This window comes from Mastomys coucha, unplaced genomic scaffold (genome assembly GCF_008632895.1).
Source record: "Mastomys coucha isolate ucsf_1 unplaced genomic scaffold, UCSF_Mcou_1 pScaffold7, whole genome shotgun sequence".
NCBI classification, from domain to species: domain Eukaryota; kingdom Metazoa; phylum Chordata; class Mammalia; order Rodentia; family Muridae; genus Mastomys; species Mastomys coucha.
Window position 1 is genome coordinate 27,898,922 of NW_022196913.1, and position 12,574 is coordinate 27,911,495.

General features: G+C 43.4%; 1 protein-coding gene and 1 pseudogene across 1 annotated transcript in view; one reads left to right on the forward strand and one right to left on the reverse strand.

Moving 5' to 3' along the window:
* Positions 1-12,574, reverse strand: part of LOC116082008 (histone H1.4) — a 98,582-nt gene that overhangs the window by 78,644 nt on the left and 7,364 nt on the right. The gene's annotated exons all lie outside the window — the stretch shown is intronic.
* LOC116082640 lies at positions 9,982-10,832 on the forward strand (annotated as a pseudogene).

Genomic DNA, 12,574 nt, shown 5'->3' on the forward strand with positions numbered 1-12,574 from the left:
CCAACCCACTGCACAGGAAATGGCACCACAAGGCTTGATTTCATTTTCTTGGTAACCAGTGATGTAGAACATCATTTTAATTATTGCTACTTTGGAAATCTTTGGAGAAATGTCATCTCAGATTTTTGTCCACTTGGGGAGAGGGGCATTGGGGGTTGGGTTGTCACCTGTGTCATACAAAGGTGTTTCTCAATATTATTTACAACAATGAGTTTGGTGAGACTGCTAGTCACCAGTATGTGTCATTATGTCCTGTGAAATCACTTTCTAGTTTGTCTAAGTTTTGAATAAGGTAAGGATTTACATCCTTTGTGATGCTGTAATGGACAACCGTCTAGCTGCTGTAAATGTTGGTACATTTTGCTTGCTAAATTCTTACAGTGCCTTCTTCTTGTTCTTGTCCGCCACTTAAGCTTAGTGCCTCAAGAACATAAACTGGGAACATTGTGTCAGCAACAGACACACATCCCATGGGGAAATATCTGTTGCCAGTTATCTCTTAAAATCCTATGTGAAATAACCTCCAGAGGTCCTGTTAATATTCCCACCCCATCCTCCTCCTAGGATGGCATGAAGAACAGAGCTAGATAACAGGTATTCACACATATTTGACTTCTCCTCAGTAAATGAGTATGTTCTTAGCCTCTCTCACACATAGATGTCCTTCCTCCACAGCTACACATCTACCTAACTTCCACCTCTGCACTTATGTGCTAAATGCTGTAACTACCCACCCAACAGACATGCACCTGTACTTCACACCCACTGGAGGGAAATAGGGAAGTGAGACAAAATTACAAAAACCAATCTGTTGCATAATCTGAAATGTCAAAAACACAGACCATATTGTAAAATAGAGGTAGGTAAGAGATTTTTAAAATTATACACACACACACACACACACACACACACACACACACACGTTTACTTATTGTGTGAGAGTTATATATGTGGGCACACTTGTAGAAATCAAATGATAACTTGCAGAACTTGGTTCTTTTCTTACAGTATGTGGGTCTCAGAGATCGAACTCAGGTTGGCAGGCTTGCTAGTAAGTACCTTTCATTTCTGAGTGATTTCACCAACCAGGGATACTAATCAAAATTACTGTTTCTGTTCAGTGAAAGATATCATGAATAAAATTTTATAGCTAACAAAACATCAGAGACGTAGTAAATTGAAACATACGAAATGACTAATAACTAGAATATAAAAAGTATTTCTGTAGACTAAGAAGATTCAGGCAGAAACTCATCAGCAGAACTGGATGAAAGAGATGAACATAAAATGGATATGCCAGCGAGCCCAAGACACATGGTAATTAAAAAAATGCAAAGTGGTACTTCATTTTGCATTAGCGCGTTGGAAAGTTGAGTAACACTCAGCACTGGGGAAGATAAAGACCTAGAAATCCTCATGCACTAATGAAGGAAGTAAAGATGGCAGATTCTACTTCATTTCTCATCTATAACCATGAAGCTCAACAGAAGGTGTGAGCAGATTGACTTATTTCTCTGAGATACGGAATGCTGTATTATATGGTATTAGAAGCAATGAAGTCAGTTAATGCATTAAAGAAACCTCTGTGAGGGTGACAGAATGTGCCGATGCAGCATTAAGGAATAAAAATACAGTTTTTTTTTTCTATTGAGTTACTCTGGCCAAGAATGGGCCCAAATGTGAATATTCCTCTTGTCTCCCTATCTCTTTCAGCTGTCTGTAGTCAATGGTCATTGGACTAAATGTTGTTAGTTGTGTGTGTCTGATCTGTCCCTGGCACCTTTCTGTTGAGAGAGAGAGAGAGAGAGAGAGAGAAAGAGAGAGAGAGAGAGACAGAGACAGAGACAGAGACAGAGACAGAGAGACAGACAGAGAGAGAGAGACAGACAGAGACAGAGACAGAGACAGAGACAGAGAGACATAGACAGAGAGGGATCTGTGACTAGCAAAGAACTTTACTCTGTATTTATTGGCATGTACAGAAAACGGTACCTGAGATAAGCTAGGGATTATTTTCTGAGATCCTTAAAAGAAGTCTCCAAAAGTTGCCTTGCTGACAGTGACTCAGACTAGCACTGAAAACCACCGAGATGTTATAAACCCACACTCACACGTTGCTTTCAACACTCATGAAATATCTGGTTTAAGGTTTCTGTCAAACTGTTAATGGCTTTCAGTAAATGATGACATGCACACACACAAACAATCACACAATTCTGGAAAGGAGTACATAATTGAAGATTAAATCGATGTATTTAGCTTAGGCTGCAAAAGTTAATTACATGGGAAATGAAGGTATATTAAGGTTAGTCCCGTTGTCCTCTTAAAGGCAGTTTAAATAAAATAAATACTGTAGGGCAGCAAGCTAAGTACATAGGTCCATCCTCTTTGAAGATAAAAGGAATTTTCACAAAAGTGTGTCACTACAGCAGTGTATTAAACGACCATATTCACCTGGAAAACCAGTAAGACATGACTTCAGTAAATGGAAGATGTTCAAGCAAAACAAGCAAAACACTATGTGCTTTTATGTACTATCAGTCAAAAAATCAGTCTGTGGAATTCACTGAACCCTTTCCTGGAAGGGTAGATGAAGACTGACAGAGGGAGACAAGGGGGATGCGCTGATAGACTGAACATGCACACAGCCCATTCTCCGATGGTGTTCCTGGCAGGAACTGGTGGGTTGGTCTGGAAGATCAAAAACATTTTACAATCCACTTGCTGAACACAGTAGATGCCTGCGGTGAGTTTTGGCTCCTTAAAGGAGATTGAAGCCACTATGCTCTTGGAAACTGTTTTCTATCTTGGGAAACCAGAAACAGTTGGCAAAGAGAGAAAGCTGTGCTGCCTCTTCTCTACCATGGTGACACAATGTTATGAGGATCTCGTACAGCCCAAGAGACTGGAGCTGTTGCTGGACCTCACAGCCAGACATAATAATACACCTTGAGGTCGTTAGCCTACAGTGTTTGTTTAACCCGCCTTTTTAAGAGAATGATTTAACAAACCGCCTTACTTGTCTTGGATTTCCTAGGTAAATCAAGTTTACAACCTAAGCTGATGCATAGCTGCAATCGTAAATTATGTACTCTTCCATAGCCCTGACCCAAGAATAGTGTGTTGAGGGGTAGTCACCAGAGAAGACTACCTGGACGTGCTTTCAAGCCAATAGAAAGTCTTTTTCAGACAGCAGATGACCACACTGGGTGCTTGGGATCCCAGTTTATCACAGAACTACTTTCACAGTGAACTTTTAAACACACAGAAAGAGAAACATGTTCTGGGTTGATATACTTCGGTTAAACAAGTTTGGAGAACATTTAGGAACCATCCCAGAGCTATAGGCTTTACTGCATTAGGTCTTTGTTTTCATTCTGGTTGGGGATGCTGCCTGCACGCTAGGTTTTATAGCCTGAATGGTCCTTCCACCAGGGAGTCAGCTATACTAAGGTCTGGGTTCCTGTTACATAATGTGCATGTATTATAAAAATCAGGAAATAGCAGGAAATAGCAAATAGACTGGCTCAAAGTGGTCTTATAAAATGAATATGCACCATAAATGTTGAACGAAGCACACAAATATTGCTTAATAATCAGTGATCTTTGCCATATTGTTTGCAACTGATTCAGTTTGAAACCATTTGGAGCTAGTACATCTGTTAAAGATTTCTATAAGTTATCCCATTCCCTTCCCATGTGATACTTTCTGTGCTGGTCAATAAAAGCATGAACTGAGCCCCTACTTAGAGTAAAAGACACAGACACAGACAGAGGGACAGATTCATAAGACAACCCTCAGGAAGGCACAGAATCAGAGTCCTACAAGAGACAGGTAGGACAAAAGCCACAGGGAACATGACATAGAGAATTCCAATCTGGGCTTGTTCTTGGTTAAATGATATCAAGTGGCAGTGCTTTGATTTCCTTACTTAATGTTACACTGATACATTACTGGTGGCACTGAGTTTGTCATCAGTGCATTAAAATACAGTCACTCCTAATTGATTACACAACTTTCTCAAAAAACAAAACATGCCTGCTATAGTAAGTGTGCACACAGCTCTGAAGAGTTCCATAAAGACTCCGAAGTGCAATACACACTGTTTAGGGCTTATCAGGAGCACATTTTTTTATATAGGTCCATAGCCACTAGCATTGTTGCTTTCTGGGACCTTCCTCCTATTTCTCTGCATAGCTGAATATCCTAGAGTCACCTGGTCAGTGAACTTCAGCACACACAACTCCAACACTACATACAAGGCAAGGAAACTAGCCTTCACTAGGACACCAGCTATATTTACCTGGTTTTCCCTTGAGGGTGACCACATTCACCCAACACTTACACGTTTCATGCCCAATGAGTTGCTGCCTCTGTGGTTCTAGTCAAGGCCTTCCTTCCTTGCCTAGCACCATAGAAACAAGGGAAGAATCAGTTTTCTGTGCTATAGGATACCATATTCCAGGAAGTCAGATTGTGAGACACTGAGAGAGGCAGGTATTTTCGGGAACAGATTCTTATAGGAATGTACTCCTAAACTGTCCGTTACTTTATTTTCAGCTAAAACTTCCTTCTGTAGGCTGATCATGCTGTGGTAATTTGAATGAGAATAGTCCTTCATAGGCTCTGGTATTTAAACACTTAGTTCCATGGTAATGGGGAGTCGACACAGCCGTGCTGGAGGAAGTACATCTCTGAGGGTGGGTGTTGAGAGTTTATAACCTCAAGCAACTTCCAGTTATCTCACTTCAAAATTGAAACTGAGATCGTCACGTAGCCACCCAGGGAGAAGGAAGCTGCCTCAAACCAGGAACTTATCTCTTACTGGAACCGACTAACGGACCAGAAAGTACTCAGGGAATACTTTCAAAGGAGTTAAAAGAAGCTTTAAACAAGTTCAAATAAGAATTGATGCCCTGCTCTCTACCAGGAACACTATCCAAGTTCCTTGAAGAGGCCAAAGGACAGCTTATCCTAAGCAAGGTGATGCATACTTGAAACTGTAACATGCGTCTGGCTCCGATTCTCGACTTCATTAATGGGAAACACCAAACTAACTTGTTTTCTCGCATTGAAATTTTGGTCAGGAAGTAGGTGCCCTTTCTGAGTTGAAATATGAATCCAATCCACTGGTGAGTATTAAATTCAATGTCACTGAAGTTCCGAATTCGAGGTTCTTGTGATTTTGGTCAGTATGTCATCAAGGCCTCAGCACTGGAAACCCTTAATCTGCTAGGGCATCCCCAGTGGATCAATTAAAAAACCAAACCAAACCAAACAAGTAACAGAAAGAAGCAGAAGGGAATTTATTCATCCAGACCCTATTAAAAAGAAGCACACTGACACCCCCCCACACTCCACTCAGTCTGTTTTTTGGGGTACTGACATGAAATTTAGGGATAAGCAGAACATACCCATAACTAGGCATTCCTGTCCAGGGTGTGGTCCTGCCCTCTTTGGCTACAGTCTTCCTGGCAAGGTGGCCTAACCACTTGGAATCTTGTATGAAGTCTCTTCCTGGGAGGCAAGTTTCCTGCCGTGGCTGGCACAAGGCTTCTGCCTTGTCCTTTCCCAGGATTAGAGTCTGCGGAGATTACAATTCCTCAAGCCATGAAAGACCCCCAGAACTGGGGAGATCCTTACTCAAGTCTCAGGATGACGTGACCACCCAACGACTCACTAGAGACCGAACTTGCTGCAATCACATGAGGTTTATTGGGGATAAGCCGGTACCGGGGTCGATCTCGTGACCATGCTGGCCAGAGTTCGACGCCGAACACCAGAAGAGTGGGGTATTTAAGAGAAAATCCAGAAGCTGGGGGCGGAGAGAGGGTTACCAAGGAAACAGAACATAAACAGTGGAAACTTTCTGAGGGACCCGACCCAAGGTATTCAGTCAGGGAGGGGAACACATTCATTCTAGGAATGTAATCTTCATCTACTGGTCGACAGGGTGGAGAGTCTCATAAACCACTAGACCTTCATTCTTAGTTCCGCCCTCATTGTGGATCATTCAGGAGGGACAGGTATCGGGAACCAGAGCCCTGAGGCTCTGAGTTCCTGGAACTGGCTATTTTATATTTCTGGCTGGCTACAGTGGCCCTCATGTCCTTTTAGATAAAGGTTATATACCATACATTTGTATTAAATGCCCTCATTTTAAATTCTAAGATTCTCCAGCCTTTCAGCCAGCAGTGGACCTCAGTGTCTCTTGAGTCTTCATTCCTCTGTTAAGATCATGAGGGGTTAGTGGTCCTTTCTTTGCTCCATTCTTCTAGGATGATCCCTGCTCTGACAGAATTAGGTCCCAGCCACCAATGGACTGTGTGTCTATGAGCCCTAACGAGGTTCTAATGGATGTGAGACTGGGGGAGATGCGAGGACAGGAGGCTGGAATTGGTCCTTGTGAATCAAGAGATAGCTACTTGGTCACACCGGAAGCTTCTTCCCAGGTGGCTTGTACTTTTGAAGACAGCATTTAGTCACCCTTGACAAAGCCATGGTGCTGGGCCTAGTCTTTTTAAACCCTGCAATGCCATTTTGACTTTAGGGACTTTAGCAACCGAATGACCCAGGTTCTGACAGGACTTAGTCCTGCTCCTCATAAGCGTACTTCCAAAGACTCTTGTCCTTGTCATCCCCTTTGAAGTTGAGACCAGATCTTGGGTTCAGACTCCACCTAGAGAACCTGACCTAAGGTTGAACTCGAGTTAACCAACAAGCCTGCACCTACCACCAGTTTCCAGATTACTTGCCAACAAGTCGGCACCTGGCACTAGTTTCTAGGTTACGAGCCTGCCCCTGGCATTTCGCTTCCTAACAACTACCAATCAGGAGGAAAGCAGAAGTTTATGGTTTGGCTTCCAGCACCAGCTAATTATGTTAAAGGGCAACAAAGTTCCATAGTGGCTCCCCCAGTCAGATATGTGCCAGGCTAAAACCCACTTCGCTTTCTTCCTATAAAACCTTTTCCCACTGAGAGCTCGGGCTTCCCTCTCCCAATTTTGGTGTGTCAGAGACAGAGAGCTTCGTGTGGCCCAAGTTCCAACTTGTAAGAAAGACCTTAACGAGATTGCATCAGAATCAGCTTCTTTGTGGTCTTTTGGGGTTCATGAATCGGGCACAACAAAGTCACAACCCAGAAACTTTGTAAACTATAAGGCACTGGAGTTCCAAAATGTTTTTCTTCTGCTCATTGACAATAGAAAATGAATTTAGGGGCACTGTCAGGAAGTCTCTCGCACACACACTTCCTGATTCTTTCAGGCCCCAGACACAACTCTCCCTCCTCCCCAAAGCAGACATCACTTGTGATCTGGAAAATTCCAGCACTCCAACCCCTCCCCTCTGACCCACTTACTCAAGACAAGGCCCTTGCCCTCTGATTCCACCTCCTTCCTCCTCTTTTACATGTGCCCTGTCTCCTTCAGACACTCTGGCCCTACCCTGGCTACAGGCTCAGTCTGTAGTGTATTCTAGTCTGTACACATGGACATGGAAAAAAAAGAGGGTAAAGAGTTCAGGACTTTTGTTTATCAGTACTGTGCTATTTATTATACAGTCTACAAGAGAGGGAAGGCACCTTTCACAAGAGCAAACAATAGTTACTGTGAAAATGAGGCTGCCTAAGAGATGTATCAGCCTCAAGCCTGGGGGTCTTTGATGTGCTGTAGCAATTCTGGGGTTGTGAGCACTCATCATGTACACTCATGTATGTCAGCTCCAATGTAGAGATGCTGCTGGGATGAGTCCAGGCAGCAGCTCCATCTTGGAGAGATCTGGCAAACCAGGCATAGTACTTCCCCATAGAAAGTATGAAAAAAAAATATGATGTGGAAGAATGGGACTTTCATTATCTGGTACAGCCATATGGGGATATGGAGCAGAACTGTCCTGAGAGATATTGACATGAGCTTTAACTTTAAATAAAATTGAACTCCAAAATATTCATCTTGGAGAATCGGGCAGGAGATAAGTCTTTGTCATACTGTGGTCTAGCAGATCACTACCTCAAGTCTAGTTTTAACAGGGCCTCAGAAGTTGTTATGCCCACTATAAACTGACTACTTGTGTTCAGGAGGCCAACTTTAGCTTTTCGCGTCGGTGTCTTAGTCACTATTCTATTGCTGTGAAGAGACTCCATGGCTTGTTTTCCGTACTCATTGGGCACCTGCAGGCCAAGGGCAAAGTCATAGCCTTTCAGTACAACTGCTAAGTTCTTGTTATATGCTTATATCTGGAGACCCCTCCCTCCTCCACAACCCATCCCTCTGGGATCTCTGAAGTAAAATCAGTTTGCAAGCAGTCAGTTGTTTTATAAACCAATTGAAAACTACGAAGCTCACTAAGGCTCATTTGCAAAGGAAAAATAAACAACAGTTATTTCATAGGGTATTTAAAAGTTGACTTCAATATTTTGTATTTAATAATATAAATAAATTTAATAATATTTAAATATTCATAGATATTTAAAACTAGAAAAGCTCTGTTAAAATGATACCGTGTAGGGATCTTGACTGGGTCCATTTTGTCTTCCAGGTACACTTAGAACTAAAGAGCAAGCAAAAGTCTTGAGCTGAGAGTTGAGAGACTTCTCAAACACGGCAGACAGCAGCAGAGTCAGCCATTGAAGAAAAGCATTCACTGAGGGGGAGGAAAGAAACACACATGGAGTTGACACAGCACAAAAGACCCTCTACAAAGCAGAAGAAGGCTCATGAGCCAAACTGTCTAGCTCCCTCTCTCTAGCTCATTCTCCCTCTCTCCTCCTCCTCCCCTTCCGCATCCCCTCCCGTCCCCTCCCCACCTCTCCCTCTCCTCCCCAGTCCCTGAAGAGCTTTTCTCTCCTAATTTAGGGTTAACTAGTTAGCTTGAAGAAAGGTAGGATGGTTGATTGGTCCACAACTATGGTGTAACATGTCCTGATCAGGCCTCAAACTTCTTCAGCCAAACTATCAGCAAAGGTTTACCAGAGAGAGAAAAAGTCCTGCTGAGCTATTGTTTTTAGCTACCATGCATTGTTCTCAGGTGGGGAGGGTCAGGAAGAAGCTGTCACCTTGGAAATTTGCTACCTTTATTACCTAGCTATGACCACTCTCCCTATCTGTCTGAGTATCAGGAGATTTAACTCCTAATCTCTCAAAATAATACATGAAGCCATCAGCACACTGCCTGGTACCCAACTGCAGGACAACTCTGGGTCATACGACTATGTACCCTGATATACTGCCACTGCTTCAATCAAATACTTATCCTTATTTCCTCTTTTAGAATTGGAGATTAAACCCAGTGGTCATAAATGTGCTAAGCAAGCACTCTACAACTGAGCTGCTCTGCCAGACCATTTCTTAATTTGTATTTTGACAAGGGTCTTGCGAAGTTGCCCAGGTGGCTTGGCACTTGCTCTGTAGCCCGGACAGGCTTTGAAATTGCAACTCTACTTCCTTAGTGTATTGAAGAGCAAGGATGACAAGCCTGTGTCCCCAGTCCCTGCTGATGGTATTGTTTATAAGAGGTTGTCTGCTTTCTATCAGGAAATAATCAGATATTCTCTTATAAATAGCTAAGACTGTGGTTATCTTGATAAAATAAATAACAAAAAGGAATAAGCATATTTAGCTCCAGAAGGTGCTTGTGTTCCCAGCTCAATTCTGTCTCCCTTATGACACAGTTAAAGTGACTTTTCCATGAAACAACAAGGCATAAAGTATAATCAGTCTTGTACTGGAACCCAAGGTGTTATACAGGAAGTTAGCTGTCCTGCATAACAGCTGTTTGAAGAAGCAAAATGATTCTTTCGGCTGAAGTGAGGTTCTTCTCCAAGTGTTAACTTGTCCCTCTTAAGAAATTTGAGTTATATGTGGTTAGCACCTGCAGTCCCAACATTTGGGAAGTTGAAGTGTGAAGCCATCCTGAATGAAATAATTCTAGGCCAGCTTTGGCTACAAAACGAGATGCCGCACTGCCTGCTGGGAAGCGCCATGGTCCACTTCCAAGCCTCGGAAGTCCAGTAGCTGCTATACAAGTTCGTGGTCATTTTGGAGGATTCCATCCAAAAGCAGTGTATAATGACCTGGTGCTTCTGCTCCAGAAAGACACACTGCTCACAGCTTCCCAGTTAAAAGCCAAGGTGAGAGAAGCTTCGCAGCCATGCCAGTGTTGGGTGGGTGCAGACCCTGGCCTGAAAAGGACCACCTACGTTTGCTGGATCTGACCGTCCGGGTGGGGGTGGGTGGGCAGGGGGAACTGAGCTTTGACCAGGATCAGCTGGTGGCTGGGGCCAGCTTGGGAGAGCTGAACAGCGGGACACAGTACCGAGAGGTCTGCCAGTTCTGTTCCAGTTCTGTTCCGGTTCTGGCCACCACCTTGTACCCTTCTACTTCCTCATCCGTGTTTACTCAGAGTACCGTGAGGACATCTTGGAGGAGCTGTGATCTGGAGCTGCCCCTGACCTAGTGATCTTCGACTCCTGCCTCTGGGATCTCTCCAGATATGGTCACTGCTCAATGGAGAGCTACAGGGAGAATTTGAAATGAGTGTTTGTACAAATGAACCAGGGCTTGCCAGACTCTTTGTCCCCTGGTGTGGAACTTGGCAATGCCTTTTGAGGAAACATGTCACTGGGGGGTTTCTTCCTGCCAGGCTCCAACCCCTGGCCGTCTCTCTGCTACAGAATGTGGTTGAGAGGAACTTCTAGAGTGTTACACTAGCCGGGAAGCACTGTTTCGATGTCCTAGATCTCCTCTTCCATTTCCAGCATGTTGTATGTCACTGTCATCGTCATGGTCTCCATTGGAACCAGCATGCACACTGCCACCTCTCACACTTCTGACCCACATGCCTGGACCCGGGAGCAACCCAAACATGGCCGTCTCCCAGACCCATGGATTGAGGAATGGCCAGAGCTGGATCGTTCATTCCAGTGAATCCATAAGCAGTCCCCAGACTTCAGAGAGAAGCTGGCCTTGCCTCTGCTCCCACCTTTCCATTTGCCTCTCCTCATGTCTTTTCCTTACCCACTTCAGCCCTCACCACCTCAGAATGGAACTTTTGATTCAGCCTCAGCTTCTCACTCTGTCACAATCAGTTATAGGTCATCAATCTTGTCATCAAAACACTCTGTATGTGGAAGGGTTTTTAAATCTGCTGAGTAATAGTGTCCAAGTGAATGATTAGCCAGCTGACGCTCTAACCTGGAATTCCATGCAGGGTCTGCCAGTACAAACACCATCAATTGCAAAAGCCTAGTGTGAGGAAAGAAGGAAGCTGCAGGGGACCTGTTCTCTCTCTGCTCTGCAGCAGGTCTTCTTCCCCCTGGACAGCTTTAACCAGAACCCTTCTTGTTCAATTCAGTGTCTGAAAGTACTTAAAATTATTAGTTAGCATGTGAGATGGGTTGTGCTTTGTTTTTGTTTTTGCATATGTTTTAAAAATTGTTTCTTATTAATATGTTCTTGCTGTGTACTCTTCGCTGGCCTCCTGAGTGCTGGGGTTTACAGGGATCATGCCTGGCTTGAATGTTTTTTTTTTCCTTCTACCCTCTACTAATGTTTCACATAAATTGCTTGTTGTTCCTTTCAACAATGACAAAATAGTCGTGGGGTGCCTGCTCAGTTGCACTTTCATATAATCGCGCTTTAGTGCAGCCTAAAGTTTCCTTGAGTTTGTAGGGAGTATGATTCAGGGGATGTGTGTTGCAATTAGGTGCTGGGTTAATCTTGAACCCACTGTACAGTTATAAACCCTTTGTATCTCCATGATTAGCCCATTTATGATCACAATTATTGATAGACCTTAATTATGAATTTCATAATTTCCTCACTCTAAGACCAATGCTGCTATTGTCCTATGATCACCAGCAGGGCGTCAGGGCTGAGACGGAGTTCTATGTCCTTAGAGACACTACTGAGACTGAGCCAGCATGCCAGCATGCGCTACCAACAGGAATTTCAGCAGAAGTTGGAAGCAGAGTTAGAGTTTAACTACAAGATATTTCAACACATATTTACATACTGTTAGCCTGTAGGAAGGTAATTATACCAACTGTATATATAGGATTCTCAACTGAGTAGTGCTTAACTAACTTTACAGTGGTCACATATATGATTTTAGTGACTGGAGCTAAGTGGAGTACTCAGGGGCTTATATGAGATCATAGGGCAGCTCCTAATTTGTGTACATAATTGAACACATTGGGTGGGATTATAGTTGAAAAGGTAAAACCTTGGGGCACAGAGATTATACAAGTGGTTTTTTTTAACTATAAACAAAGTTTATATTCTTTATTAGCTTCTAAGCGAGTTGCAGGTTCATAAACAGGCAAGGCCTATTGGAAGGTCTTATGTATTTGAGCCTTGAGCATGGTTCATTGCTTACTTGAAACAACCTGCAATCAGAGGAATAGTGTCTCTACATAGGCAACCTTCACAGCAAATATCGCTAACTGAGCCGCCATTGTTGACTTTTAGCTCTCAGACTTCAACTAGACACACAGTGAGGAACTCCTTTGACTTGTGCATCCGTTCAACTGCCTACCTTTCTGTTTCTCCTGTTTTGCGGGGCAGTATCTTGTTA